The following is a 14,417-nucleotide window of genomic DNA, read 5'->3' as shown; positions in this document are numbered from 1 at the left end:
CAAGCCCCTCTCACAACGCCCACAAGGGAGTCCTGTGAAGGTTTGCTTGCCGCGCCCATCGCTGACAGCACAACGCCCACAAGGGACTACTTTACCCCTAAGGTTGTTTTACCTTTGTAATGTATATGGTGGCCACTTGTATAGCCTATGTCCATCTGCTGCAACTGTCCTTTCCAATGCTGTATTGGGTGTTGTGATTGGTGCTGTGGTTCCTGAGATTACCCGCCTCAAAGGTTTGGGCTCTCTCTTTATTATATTAGTATAGATATAGATAATTGTGAGCGGGTCTCCAAAAATTATACAGGCTATTCTGAAGTCTGCCAGGACATATATGAGTTGCAAACTTAAGGCAATGCAGGACCCCCAAAGGAAGCCGCTCCCAGCCCTCAAATAAATGTTTATGCTCGTCCTGTCATAAGGGGTATGGGCAGAAAGGAAATCAGCGCAAATCGCAACTGACTTCCTTAAACTGATGGAATTGAAGCACTTCGCCAATCTTCACCAGAAATATTCACTCAAATGTCACCCTCAACACAATGGAGCAAATGGGACAGATCAGAACCTGGATTCGTATAACAGTCAGCAGACAGATCAACACAGCCGGAGTCAGCTTATTTCTCTGCTTGTTGTCTGAGACACCCCCAGTAGACCTGCAAATTGTAGTATTAGTGCCCATCAGACTATGCAAGCTGTTTTACTGAAGAAATCTATGCCTGTAAACAGTAGCAAAGTTAAGTAAAGGTCATCGTTGCTGTCAGCTAAAAGCCATAGCAGTACATACAAAGACTAAAAACATACTAGAATTATTGACAGAACTGTTAACAGAATAAACATTAAAAGGCAAAAAGCAGTTTCAATAGGTTGCTTCTTAATAGATATTTTATGGCCTAGACTGTATCTCTTTTGGATATAAGAGGGTTTCTCCATACATATGATATTAAAAAGGCATCCTTTAACCCTATATTTTAACATGCCATTCAACTCCGACGGAAGCTGTCACTGGGAGGACTATTTCTTCAGACTCTAACCAACAGAAAATGACCAATGAACCTTATCATCATCTTCTATTGGTTCTTTTAAGAAGCAAGCGAAGTATCTGCTCTTGATATCAATAGTTTTCTCACAAAGGAACAGGAAGTGGGTTTAAAGCTCTGAACAGCCGAACTTAAATTCACTTGTCTGCATGCCATTTTTTAAACACAAGCCCCGCTAATGTGCCCAAATGCAATTTTAGATAAAGGCTTCGTTGGGCCTCAGTACATAATTCCAAAGGAGGGTTCAAAATCAAGTAATGCGTATCCTCCAAGTAGCAATATAGCATGCTGCGCACGCATCACTTTCCATGCATTGTGTGTGGTTAAAATATCAGTAGTCTGCTTTTCGACCGCTGAACTTGATTCCTTAACAGAGGTAGGACTGGACCAGTAATTCCCACAACCTGCTATTTTCAAGATAGTTTCAATATGGGGCAGTCATTCAATTATAGCAGAGCTGTAAAGAGCCATGAAATCCGCCTAGAGATGCACTGTACATCAGTGCTATTCTTTGACAACAGTTTCATTCATAAGGGTTTTAGTTGTAGCAAATACTCTAACCTTTTATAAAACACATAGTTTCCTTGGGTGTTTGTTGGCTTTGAAGTAGCAAAGACCTTTGAGAAGAATGTCCAGCCTTTTGTAGGTCCTTGACATTCCTATAGCCCCTTAGTTCAGCACAATGTAAAACTGAGGCATACTTCTAGGACAGCCGATATAGAAGACCCCCCAATTTTTATCTTGCAGCATAGTACAGCTATTTCCTCCAAGTTAAGGATTCTGTGGCAGGACCAGAGGCTTAGATGATTCTCTTTTCTTTAATACAAGAAATACAGCAGCAGCCAACAAAAACAATAACAATGAAAGTACCCCTCTAAATACAACAGACACCATCTTACTGCTTTTTTCTTTGCTGCTCAGCAGTCAAGATAAATGTTGTTGTATTTGTTCCATACTTACTGATTTATTACATCAGTGTACAATATTTGGCAGTAAGGCTTTTTTTCTTCATAATGAAACATGCCTACTTCCACGTCTCAGATAACCCATTGTGAGAAAATGCAGGAGGGGCTCACCTGTGTGCCGGCATGGGAGGACCTTTCCCTTAGAGCCCGTCCTCGTTTCAACGTTCGGAATATGCAGGACTACGAAGGACTACAAAATCCATTCCCCTATCCTGTCTCTCCACACCGATACGTCAGCGTGAACCAGGAAGTAGGCAGGTATAACCCCTGATGACCTTGTTGGAGCCCAATGAAAGGAGGAGGAAACGAACAGGAGGGGGTCTCAGACCAGGGGAGTGGGAGCAGCAGGAACAGTGTCGGGAGAACGGAAGGAAGAAGACGGACCCTGCAAGCAGACTACCGTAGACCCAAGGAACGAGGACGCCCTGGGAGAAGCAGACGCGGAACCGGACGAGCGGTGATGCGAGGAGTAGTGGTGTACCTTAGATTTATGCAAAGGATATTGGCAGGAGCCCCTCAGAAAACAGGATAGAGAAAGAACAGCATTTTCTACCCCGGATGGGTTATATCAATTTAAGGTGCTACCCTTTGGGTTACATGGGCACTAACAAAGTTTCAGAGAGCTATGAATGTAGTATTGCAACCCCATGAGAAATACGCAGGCGCATATATTGATCATATAATGATCTATAGTGATACCTGGGAACAGCACCTGTTGCATCTCTCCAGATTAGTACAGACCTCAGGACGACACGGTCTCAAGATAAATCCAGCTAAAACCACCTAGCAGCCCAGACCGTTCAATACCTTGCGTATCTATCAGGGCAGGGGGTTGAAAGGTCAAACGTTTCTAAACTAACTGCAATCTCCTAAATACCCTTACCCCGATCCAAGAAGGATCTACAAGCTTGTCTAGGGTTGCTCGGATATTACCGCCGGTTTATCCCTAGGTTCTCACAAATGGCAGCCCCTTTGACCAAAAAAATGTCAAAACTCAAACATCCGCCTTCGGATATAATACAGGCCTTTGACTCCCTGAAAAACATCACTGACCTCGGATACTGTATTAGCTAGCTATTCCCTCCCCTTTATCCTTCAAACAGACGCCTCAGATCAGGGACTAGGGGCTGTCTTGTCACAAGAGACACCCCAAGGAGAAAAAACAATCCTATATATCAGCCGCAAACTTTTCCCGAGAGAAAATAATTAAGCCACTATAGAAAAAGAAGCACTAACCATTATATGGGCCATAGACACCTGGAGTATTATCTTGAAGGTCGGGATTTCACCTAATATACCGATCACGCCCCCCTAGAATGGCTAGCCAGGAACAAAGGCCACAATGAGAGAGTCCTCAGATGGTTTCTTTCCCTGAAACCATCCGGGTTCCAAACAAAACACAGAAAAGGGAGCGAACAAGGAAATGTGGACTACCTGTCTAGGTTTCCCAAACAACAGAATCCTAGTAGAAGGACAGCAAGGGAAAGGGGATGTGAGAAAATGCAGGAGGGGCTCACCTGTGTGCCGCCATGGGTGGACCTTTCCCTTAGAGCCCCTACTCTTTTCAACATTCGGACTATGCAGGACTACGAAGGACTACAAAATCCATTCCCCTATCCTGTCTCTCCACAGCGAGACATCGACGTGAACCCGGAGGTAGGCGGGTATAACCCCAGAAGACCTTGTCGGAGCCCAATGAAAGGAGGAGGAAACGAACAGGAGGGGTCTCAGACCGGTGGCGCGGGAGCAGCAGGAACACTGTCGGCAGAAAAGAAGGAAGAAGACGGCCCCTGCAAGCTGACGACCGAAGGAGACCCAAGGAACGAGGAGGCCCTGGGAGAAGGAGACGCGGAACCGGACGAGCAGTGGTGCGAGGAGTGGTGGTGTCCGCCGGAGGATGCGGGAGAGCGGCCGCAATTCAGGAGAATTTCATATTTGCAATTACTCTATTTAACCATTGAGATAGATAACGAGTCTCATTTCTTATTGCGATTCTGTTTGAAGGCACTCTGTTAGACCGAGCACTAATCGGTCCTATACGCACTGTATAAAGATTTCCTCCCCCTACCCCACAACCAGCACATAAAGAGTATGAGACTCCAGGGGGACAACATTGACAACGAAGAAGAGGAGCCGGGAACATCGACCTCTGAATCCCCATCAAGCTCAACCAAGATCACATCGGAAGAGGAACAAGAAGAAAAACATCCTGAACATACCACTTCTACTATTGACTATAAAAATTGTCCTTTTGGCAAATACATACAACCTCCTCGCCTGCTTATCAAGCCTGCCTTCCCACAACCATCTAACTTGTTTTTCAGCTTTCACAGGGAGTATTGCCTTTGTAAAACCATGTGCATTGACTTTGAGCTCTTTATTTACTCTGTTGATCGATCAGCATTTGATGTAGAGCAAGAGATATGGCAGAACCACACCACTGGGCTTCAGCCAGCGAGTGCAGACCTCTTTTGTAGTCGATGACAACAGCATGCGTGCAAAAAAATGGCAACACTGGACACCAATGCTCATGGCTGCCATAATTCGAGTCTGAACACAGCAAAAATTTGCCCCGCCGCCTACATTTAAATCCACATTCACGGAAAGTTGAACACGCTAGCTGTCGATATCAACTGGCTATTTTTATTTATACCAAAATATTTCAAAGATTAAACTAAGTTTGTCAAAAACAGGACATCGGAAACAAACAAAGACTTATTTACATTGAAGACTTCAACCAAAGTCGTTATGCTTTTCTGTACACAAATATATTACAAACTAAACAACATAATCAAACACAGAATAAAACAAGCATTTGCAATGCAATAGGTCTCGCATTAGGAAAGTTTGAGCTATTGGTATTGAAAATGATTTTTTTTTTTATTTATGTGTTGGTTTTGAAAATAGCGAAATGAATAGCTTTGTCATTTACAATGCCAATAGTTATAACTTTTGCAAATGTCACACCGATAGCATTTGTAATGCAATATGTGTTGTACTAAAGTGACTTAGATGTATTGATATTACAAATAACAATGGCTTTTAATTTTTGTTTAATAATTAATACTTAAATAAAAGTTCTTGTAATTTATAATGGCAATAGCCTAAACTTTTGTAAATAACTTTTGTGAAGATTATGTTCAGTGTATTTTATTGTGACGAAAATCCAAGAACAGAAGTGAAATATTAACATCTTTTTGTAACATTTGTAATAAAGCTTGAAACATTGAGAGAACATATTTGAACCAGTTGTTGTTGAATGGTTGCACAGATTGATGCTGTGGTGGCGCTGAGTGATGTTGTGGTGGCGACGGGTGATGCTGTGGCGTTCACTGATGTTGTGGTGCCCCTGAGTGATGTTGTGGTGCCCCTGAGTGATGTTGTGGTGCCCCTGAGTGATGTTGTGATGCGATAGATAGAGTGAGTGCGATAGATAGAGTGAGTGCGATAGATAGATAGAGTGAGTGCGATAGATAGATAGAGTGAGTGCGATAGATAGATAGAGTGAGTGCGATAGATAGATAGAGTGAGTGCGATAGATAGATAGAGTGAGGGCGATAGATGGATAGAGTGAGGGCGATAGATGGATAGAGTGAGGGCGATAGATGGATAGAGTGAGGGCGATAGATGGATAGAGTGAGGGCGATAGATAGAGTGAGGGCGATAGATAGATAGATATAGATAGATATAGATATAGATAGAGTAATTATGTGGCGTGTAATTATGTGGCACTGAGTGGTATTTGGAGTGTATGTTGAATTGAGTGCAGTGTAATTATGTGGCGTGTAACTATATGGTACTGAGTGGTATTTGGAGTGTATGTTGCATTGAGTGCAGTGTAATTATGTGGCGTGTAATTATGTGGCACTGAGTGTCAGTTTGTTATTTATCAAGTGCACTTCAAACAGTTACTAGTAAATGGTAAGTTTCAGTGGCATTAAGTTGCACTGGTTAAAGGGCGCGGATCTTGTAGCGTCTGATGTTACTGCGCAGCCTCCAGGCGCTGCGGTGACAGGCTAGCCTCGGAGTGCGACAAAGCCACGTTTATTCGCAAGGGTTTTCATCTAGATTTCTGGGACTCTGGGCTTGGGAACAGAAGTCCACTTCCTCTCTAGCATTATTATTTTGTGTGTCGAATGGCCGAGTGGCCGTGGCTCGTGGGAGGTCAGAGGTCGCTCAAGGCTTTATTGCCGGTATCACAGCTTCAGTCAGCAGCTTTCTCCGCTTAGTACATATTTTCCAAACTTATTGTAAATTGTTGCAGTGGTGCCAGCTCATAGTTCTCTCGCCCATACCTGCCTCAGATTCCAGCGGCTGGCACACGGTGCTGTCTCTCGGCAGGCCTGGTGTTGGGCACCGAAGCACGCCTGGTTGTTGGTACTCGGCTTCTGCAAGAGTGGTTTCTTCCGGCTGCACAAGCAGAACGCGCCGGGGAGCCCCATGCCCTGGACACCACGTCGTTAGAGGGAGCTGCTTCCAGTCTTCTATGTGACCAATGGACTATTGCTCTCGCAGTGAAAGATGTGTCTTAATATATATTTGAGTGGCGTGGGTCAGTGTGTGGATAAGAAAGCTCTTGATAAGTCGGCGGATGCGCACGTTCCCGGGGAAGAGGGCAGCAGCTGGACTCCGCCTGCAGCACCCACCTGGTCCTGAGGCTGCATCTTTATCCTGGTCCTGTAAGTGCTGCCCCAAACTGGTCACGTGAGTGAGTGCAGCTCGTGCTTGGTCCAGAGGATGCAGCTGCTATTGGGAGTGCAGTTTCAGCTTGATCCAGTGACTGCAACTCCAGTCTAGTCCTGTGAGTGCAGTTGCACCTTGGCACTGTGAGTGCACTTTCAGCCTGGTCCTTTAAATGAGTGCAAATCCTCTCTGATCCTGCGAGCGCAGCATCACCCTGGTCTTGTGAGTGCAGCACGCGCCAGGTCCGATAAGTGCAGTCCCAGTCAGGTCATGCGAGTACAGCTTCTGCAAGGTTCAGTGAGTGCGCATCCAGCCTTGTCCTGGGAGTGCTGCTCCATCCAGGGCTTGTGAGTGCCGCTGCACCCTGGTCCTGTGGGTGCAAATCCATCTAGTTCTGCGAGTGCCGCATCCGCCTGGTCCGGTGAGTGCAGCTAGTGCCAGGTCATTGAGTGCAGCTACAGACAGGTCCGGTGAGTACTGATCTAGCCTGGTCCTGCGAGTGCAGCTCCTGCTCGTTCTGGTGAGTGCAGCCCCTGCCTGGTCCTGCGAGGGCGGCACGTGCCTGGTCCGGTGGGTGCAGCCCTTACCAGGTCCGGTGATGGCTTCTCCAGCCTCACCCTGTCAGTGCTGCTGCAGCCTGGTCCGGTCAGTGCAGCTCCGGCAGGAGGTGGACACAGGCAGCCACTCCACAGAGACTAGGCCGATCTGTGTGTCCAGAGAGCAGCGCGCGCCTAGCGGCTTCCTGTCCTGCGCTGCACCATTAATAGCTGCTCCTAAATATTCCGCAAAACATAACATGCCTGCCCGACACGGTTTCATTTATTCTAGCATTTAAAATGGCCTCTTTCCTCTTCACTGTTCACACAAGAAACTCTCTCTTCAGCACAAACACATGCACATGGTTACACAAAACACACAATCTTCTAATAGGGCGGGGGTGCGCGTGCACACGCACACACCACCCATATCCCTGGAAACAAATGTTCTCCCTTCCTTCTCTCTCCCACGCAAGAGCACACATAAACTTGTTAGGACGAGCACACATGACCAGTGCTTCAAATGGGCAGGTATTACTGTCTGACACAGAGTACCTGCACTTCTCAGCACCGCTGCCATACATGTAATGGAGGAGTGCTGGCACTTCTCAGCACCGCTGCCATACATTTAATGGGGGAGTAGCTGCACTTCTCAGCACCGCTGCCATACATTGAATGAGGGATTATCGGCACGTCTCAGTAGCAAACAGGTCTCTAAACATTGAATATCTGCACTTCTACATTTCCACTGCACAAGACTCACGGGCTCGCCCGTAGGGTGGCCTCCGTACCCCGCTCTCACGCACAGAAGGGCCATAGACCATCTCGCACACACTTCTCTGGTAGGGTGGTTAGGTCAGGCACACAAATGCGCCTCGAAAAGTGGTCACGGTGCTAACACTGCAGATTGCAGCGCAGAAAAGCGTGCTCGAGGCAGAGCTACTGTACACCGTACCAATAAAAGGTGTCAGGAGCTCTCGGGCGCTAAGTGTTTTATGGGGGCCTTGGATAAACAGGCCCTGCGGGAGGTAAACGCGTGTACAGTCCTCTGCGGCACACGATCCACACAACGCCGGCCGTGGAGTGGCTGCTGAGGCCCCCACACCTCACACTCGGGCACATGCAGGGCTGCGACGGACGGACAGGTGGAGGATGGAAGTGTGTTTTATCGTCAAAACTGTCCTGATCACCAGCCAGACAAGCACGCTGCCCCGGCACAGTGTGCGCACATATGTGTGTGTATGTGTGTGTGAGCAGGCCGTATCTAGACAAGCGCTATGATATCCTTTAAGCGAAAATATAGTCCCTCAGAGGGGATAATGTGTTCCCGATGTGATTGTGCTCACTTCTAAAACGATCCCTGTTTGAAACTGAACTGTTCGAACCCCTCTTTTCATTAGGGCGGGGGTTGTCCTGCACCCCATTTCACAAACCCCCTCTACCCTTCACCGAAGCTATAGAATCTCCTTTATTCAGTGAGGTCTGCTGAGTTTGTGGGGCTGAAGACCCCTCTGCCGTCACAAGCAGAAGGTAGGACAGAGGGTGTCGGGGTTCATTTTGGTAGATTTGGTCACAGGGGCATTGGACCAAGTAGACCACATTCTTGGTCTTCTCTGCACCGATTCTGTAAAATTAAGGTAAGTTTCTCCGGAACGTCTCCCGAGCTTACAATGGCTATCACCAGACTCAGTTCCCTGACGTAATTGCCCCCTTCTCTTCACACAGCGTCACCGGCCATAATTCATTTGAAGCCCATAAAGGAAACTAACTTCTACACAGCGGCAGCCGCCAGCTTCTCGCAAAGCATCAGCTGACGGTATGCCTTCCTCATTCTTTTGTCTATGACCATGCACTTGTGCAGACACATGATGGCAATGTCACAATGGTCATTTGTTTTTCAGGTGGCCCCCTCCCTGGACTGCTCACCGAGTACTCCAAGCCTGCACTTACAGACTACATGTGCAATTTCCTCTGAATTCGCTTTCATTCTACAATGGTAGGTCGAGTTTCTGAGTGCCACATACCAGGGAGCACAGTCTTTTGTCACGAAAATTAAAAGTAGTCTTCCCCCTTATTTATCCCCCACAGACAGACTAATTGTGCCCTGATGAGATTCCGGGAAATAACTACCTGGATTCGAAACGCGTCGGCCAATTAGAGAGGATTTATTTCTTCACACCAGCACTTGCTGGTTGTAAAAGACTTACAAATTCATTTTGCTCCTTTTCAATTTTCCCCTCTTCTTTCAAACTTTTACATGCTGTACTCATTTTTCCTATTTATAAGAATCTAGCTTATTATTTAATGTTGTATATGTTCAATTTTTCTGTTTGCTTCAGATTGTTTTTTATTCTGTTTGATTATGTTGTTTAGTTTGTAATACATTTGTGTACAGAAAAGCATAACGACTTTTGTTGAAGTCTTCAATGTAAATAAGTCTTTGTTTGTTTCCGATGTCCTGTTTTTGACAAACTTCGTTTAATCTTTGAAATATTTTGGTATAAATAAAAATACCCAGTTGATATCGACAGCTAGCGTGTTCAACTTTCCGTGAATGTGGATTTAAATGTAGGTGGCGGGGCAAGTTTTTGCTGTGTTCACTTAAATTATGGCCCAGCCTCCCCACCTGTCCCTACGGGTCTGGCTCCCCTTGTGTTTCTCATCATTAGAGTCTGGGCACACAGGTGGCTGGCTCAAAGGATAATAACATTATCAAATTGTCACTTTTTTGTACCCTGAAACCCCACTCATAAAAAAGTGCTGGGGTTGCAATACCAACATAAGTTGTCTCCTTCCTTCACCATAAATTCCCACACTAATTAAACTAAATACAAGCCCTTTTTCTCAGGATCTGCTCCCTCCTATTTTCCCTCCTTCGGCAGCAATCTGTGTGTCAGTCTCATTAGCTTAGAATTGCAACCCTACAATGGCGATTAGTAGCATGAGTATTATGAAAGGGATCCTGCTGGTTCTTAGTTTGAGAAGTAATTGTTTGAGGTATTTGGCAAATCAATCAAAAATCAGTAAACAGAGCCCTGGAGGCTACCATTAAACCATGTTCAATTAGCCGCAACGCTATGCACAACATCAAGAGTGTGAAAGCATCACAACCTCTGCAGATCTATCAAAGACCACCTAAAACCCGGAGCCTTTTAAAGCCAATCAACAAAATTGACTCACTGTGAAGCACTGGAATAATTGTCTTGGACATATTTTGGCAATCACGCTAAAGTATCTTGGCACCACTGCAAATCGTTTGAGGTTCATGCTTCCTGACTAAAACGACTGATGATTTAAGGACTTTGAACAATGCACAATTGGTAGTGAGTGACAAAGGCTGCATGGGTGCTGGAGACTGTTCACGGTTTCAAACTCAACTTTTATGGCACCCAAATGCAATGTGTGCAACCCAGAGTTCGATTTTGCCCCTATATGAGCAAAGTTTATAAATTCAGACACTCGATTTATTGCCCCAGGTTACGATTTATTATGCCAAGCCCCATCCCAGGGGATTTGTCAGCAATGTCTTACTTGTAAGAAGAAAAAAAAGGAGGTTGTAGGTTGGTATGACACCTGCAATTATTTTTAAAAATATAATCAGGGGTTAGATCTCATACCTTAATTTCAAGATGGAGGGTATCCACCTTTTGAAAGCCCTCCTAAAACAGTACAGTGGATGGTCAGGTTGGATTTGAAGAATGTTTACATCACCAGTCTGATTTTGAGCTTCCTTCAGTTCTCATGAGGATTTCATTGCTACAAGTTCCAAATATTACGATTTAGCCTTTCATCGGCCCCATGATATTTCACAACACTGATGAAACTGGTGGTAGGGTCTATCCAAGCCAGCAGAGTTTGATCAATAATTATCTGGATGACAGAACAATTCAAGCCCCAGAACAGGACACAGTGAAGCTGTACTTATCCTGGACAATTTACTTGTAGCAGAAATTGTGTTTCATGATTAATGCATTGAACTCCATTGGCTCCAGCCCAGAATACAGAGCTTTTAGGGCTGCCAGCAGATCTGATAAACGCTCAAATATTGCTTTAACTCAGAAGTTCCATATAATCAAGAAGGAATTGAGGTGAGCATTAACCAGTCAGTGTTCATCACTGAGATAGGTGGCCTGGATTGTGGGCCTCTAGCATTATCAATACAAGTAATTTTTCTGTAGCCTCTGTAGCCGCTTTATTATCAGGACCTTCAGAGATTTAAGATCCTTCACCTTCTCAGGTGGCTGTTTTAGGAGGAACAGGTCTAACCAAATGCAGGGTGATACCTATGTCTACTCAGGCGGAGCACAAGCTAACAGGCAATATAATAAGTACCAGTTCCTGAAAAAGATGAATAATATCATAAATACTCTAATCAAAAAGGAAGATCATATGCACATATAGCAAGATAAGTAATGATCAAGCATGATAATGGATGCGAGCTGGGCTACAGAGATGTTTAGACCTGGGTAAAAACAGAGCCGTTCTAAAATGCAAGGATGGATGGATGCCAAACTTTCAAATATGCATTCTGCCAAAGACCGTTCAATTGTTGGATACAGGTAATTGGTGCAGTTGATAACTGATAAATATGTGAAGAAAAGGACACTGACCTGGTAAAGGGCCAGTGACCACAAGATTAGACATATAGCGGGGGAAATGGTAAAGTGAAGTAGAGCAATCGAAAACATGCAACTAACTACACAATTACATGCAGTCTGCATCGGTCAGATCGGCAAAGGCAGGGTACACAAATGTCATTGAATGGAGAACCACGGATCTTACCGTAACTGCAGGCGTTCCCTACATGCAGCACAGACTTCTCGCAGCCGCGACCAAACGCGGCTAGATAGCAAACATCAGAGCCTGTCGCCGCAAGTCGGACGTTTTTTATAACAGGCAAGCAATCATGTGATGGTTGAATGTGATGAAAAGGGGGGTGGGGGATCAGGCTACTGAAGGGAAAAACACTGCGGCCATCTTAAGATGGAGAAAGGTAAAGAAGCATGTTTGCCAAAGCGAGTAAATAGAATGATTGAAGATAGAAAAAAACTTCTAAGGACAATATATTTATTGTCACAAACATTTCAATACGTCAAAAAAATATAGTTACATAAATAGGATAACAACCAGATGAGACACTTGGAATTGCAGGGGGCTGTAGGACTACATCGCTCACACATAACGAGGGGATGAACTGCAGACTTAAGGAGCAATATTAGCACAATGAAATTCAGAAACCAAACAAATATTATGAATATACTACTGAGAAAATACGGAGCTGGGGGGAAAACAACACAAAGGTTGTCACAACATTATAGAGAATCAGATGAAAATATGAATGTGGGAATAAACTGAGCCAGGGAATGGCACATAGAATTACAGTGGGCTATAGGGCTGCTGGCCTGGTATCACTTTGCAAGGCGATGAAGTAAAAAACTTGGAAACAATAATAATACATGGGCTTAAAGAGAAGTTTAGAGCCCAGACCTTAATTAATTGTGTACAGTTGAAAAAAATGAGTCACAGAGGGTACAGTCAAAAATGGTTGTATCGTATAGCTTGTTCCCAGGGGATTTCTAGGTTTAACCCATGGACATGGGTGTCCAGCGTAAAAATCCAATATACCTCCCTACGCATTCCGATTGCCTCAGAATCTAGGATACTTTTATTGATGATTTTTTCTAAAATTAGACATTTAATCTCATCCTCTATGTGGTTGTTATCCATATAGCGTTTAACTAAAGGTGCCGCACTTTTGTTGGTTTTTATGGCAGAGCGACGTACGGTGAGGCGCGTTGAGAAGGGCTGGGATTTTCCTCCAACATAATCCATGCCACATGGGTAGAGCAACAGCTATACCACATTGTCTGTTTTGCAATTGGTGAATGTTTTAAGATGTATCTGTTTTCGTTGGTACACGTACCTCTCTAAGACAATGGACGCATTGCAGGCTTTGCAATGTGCACACTTGTGGTTACCAGTAATCAAGTGATTACCTCCAATAGTTTTCTGTACAAATGTAGATTTAGATTTTATTCTAGAGCTAACAACCAAATTTGAGGTTCTTATTACGTCTGTGTGCATACATATGTCTCTGTAAGTTGGTATTGGATTCCGTATTTGTGTTAAGAATGTGGCATTGGGGATTAATAATCGGTTTTATTTTTTCATTGTAGATAGAGTGTCTGGTGACACAGACTAGATTAGACGCTTCATTCTTGGTGAGGGTCCCTCAAGTAAATGATTGCGGTCAAAGAAACACGCTCTTTTGTAGACTTCCCTGACAAGACTTCTAGGGTAGCCACGGTTGATACATTTCTGTTTCATGACTATCGCCCTCAGATCAGAATCATGTAACTTGGTGTAATTACGTCGAAGAATGTTTTACAGCTTTTATGTGATTTAATCATCAAAAAAAGTTTTTAATGATTTTGTATTGCAATAAATAATTTTGTAGTTTTCTTTACAGTGTCACTACAATCATTCATGTAAATATGTTCTAGATTGTTCATGAAGTAGCTCTAGGAATTTTACAGCATGTATTTCCCTGCCTAAGTGTACTTATCACTAGTATCTGGGGGCCCCTCGTCTTTACAGTGATTTACCCGCAGCCTGTCTGCGTGGGGTTGTTTAGCTTATGTTGTTTTGATTAGCTGGTCCACATCTATTTTTTGTATTATTTCTTGTCTTTACATTTCTCTTATTCAGCTTATCTTGCTTAGTTCAGCTGGTCCACAATTGCACTAAGTCTTTTTGTTGTCTTTTTAGTCATTTGCTCTTATTGCTTCTTATTCCCTTTACTCTATCTTTATTCACTTCTGTTCAGGATACCGCCTGCCACGTTGTTTTCCCTTCCCCCGCCAGTGGGCATTTGAGAATGGAAGCCTTAAAGACCTTTGGATTCACAGATGAGCAATATGCTCTCCTCGTTGGTGATCAAAGTAATTTTGGACAACAGTCGAACTCTATGATACCAAGCGCCAGCAATGAAGACATTAACAAATTGTTTGAGCTTAAAAAGAAAATCAAAAGAATTTAAATGCATGGGCATTTTATGTTGGAATATCTTAAGGCCGGGGTCATATCCCAAGGCCTGAGAATTCACAACATTACGGGGCTGTTTGTCCAAGTTAAACAGTTTTTGGAGAAATGGTCCCATATTGCTAATAGATGTTCATGGGATCTTAGGATTCTTATAG

At 44.2% G+C, this 14,417-nt stretch overlaps 1 protein-coding gene across 2 annotated transcripts in view; it reads right to left on the bottom strand.

The window, feature by feature from the left end:
* Nucleotides 1-14,417, bottom strand: part of MROH1 (maestro heat like repeat family member 1) — a 2,204,128-nt gene that overhangs the window by 2,128,001 nt on the left and 61,710 nt on the right. The gene's annotated exons all lie outside the window — the stretch shown is intronic.

This window comes from Lissotriton vulgaris, chromosome 4_1, assembly GCF_964263255.1.
Source record: "Lissotriton vulgaris chromosome 4_1, aLisVul1.2, whole genome shotgun sequence".
Classification (NCBI taxonomy): domain Eukaryota; kingdom Metazoa; phylum Chordata; class Amphibia; order Caudata; family Salamandridae; genus Lissotriton; species Lissotriton vulgaris.
This window is presented reverse-complemented; position numbering and strand designations above follow the sequence as displayed.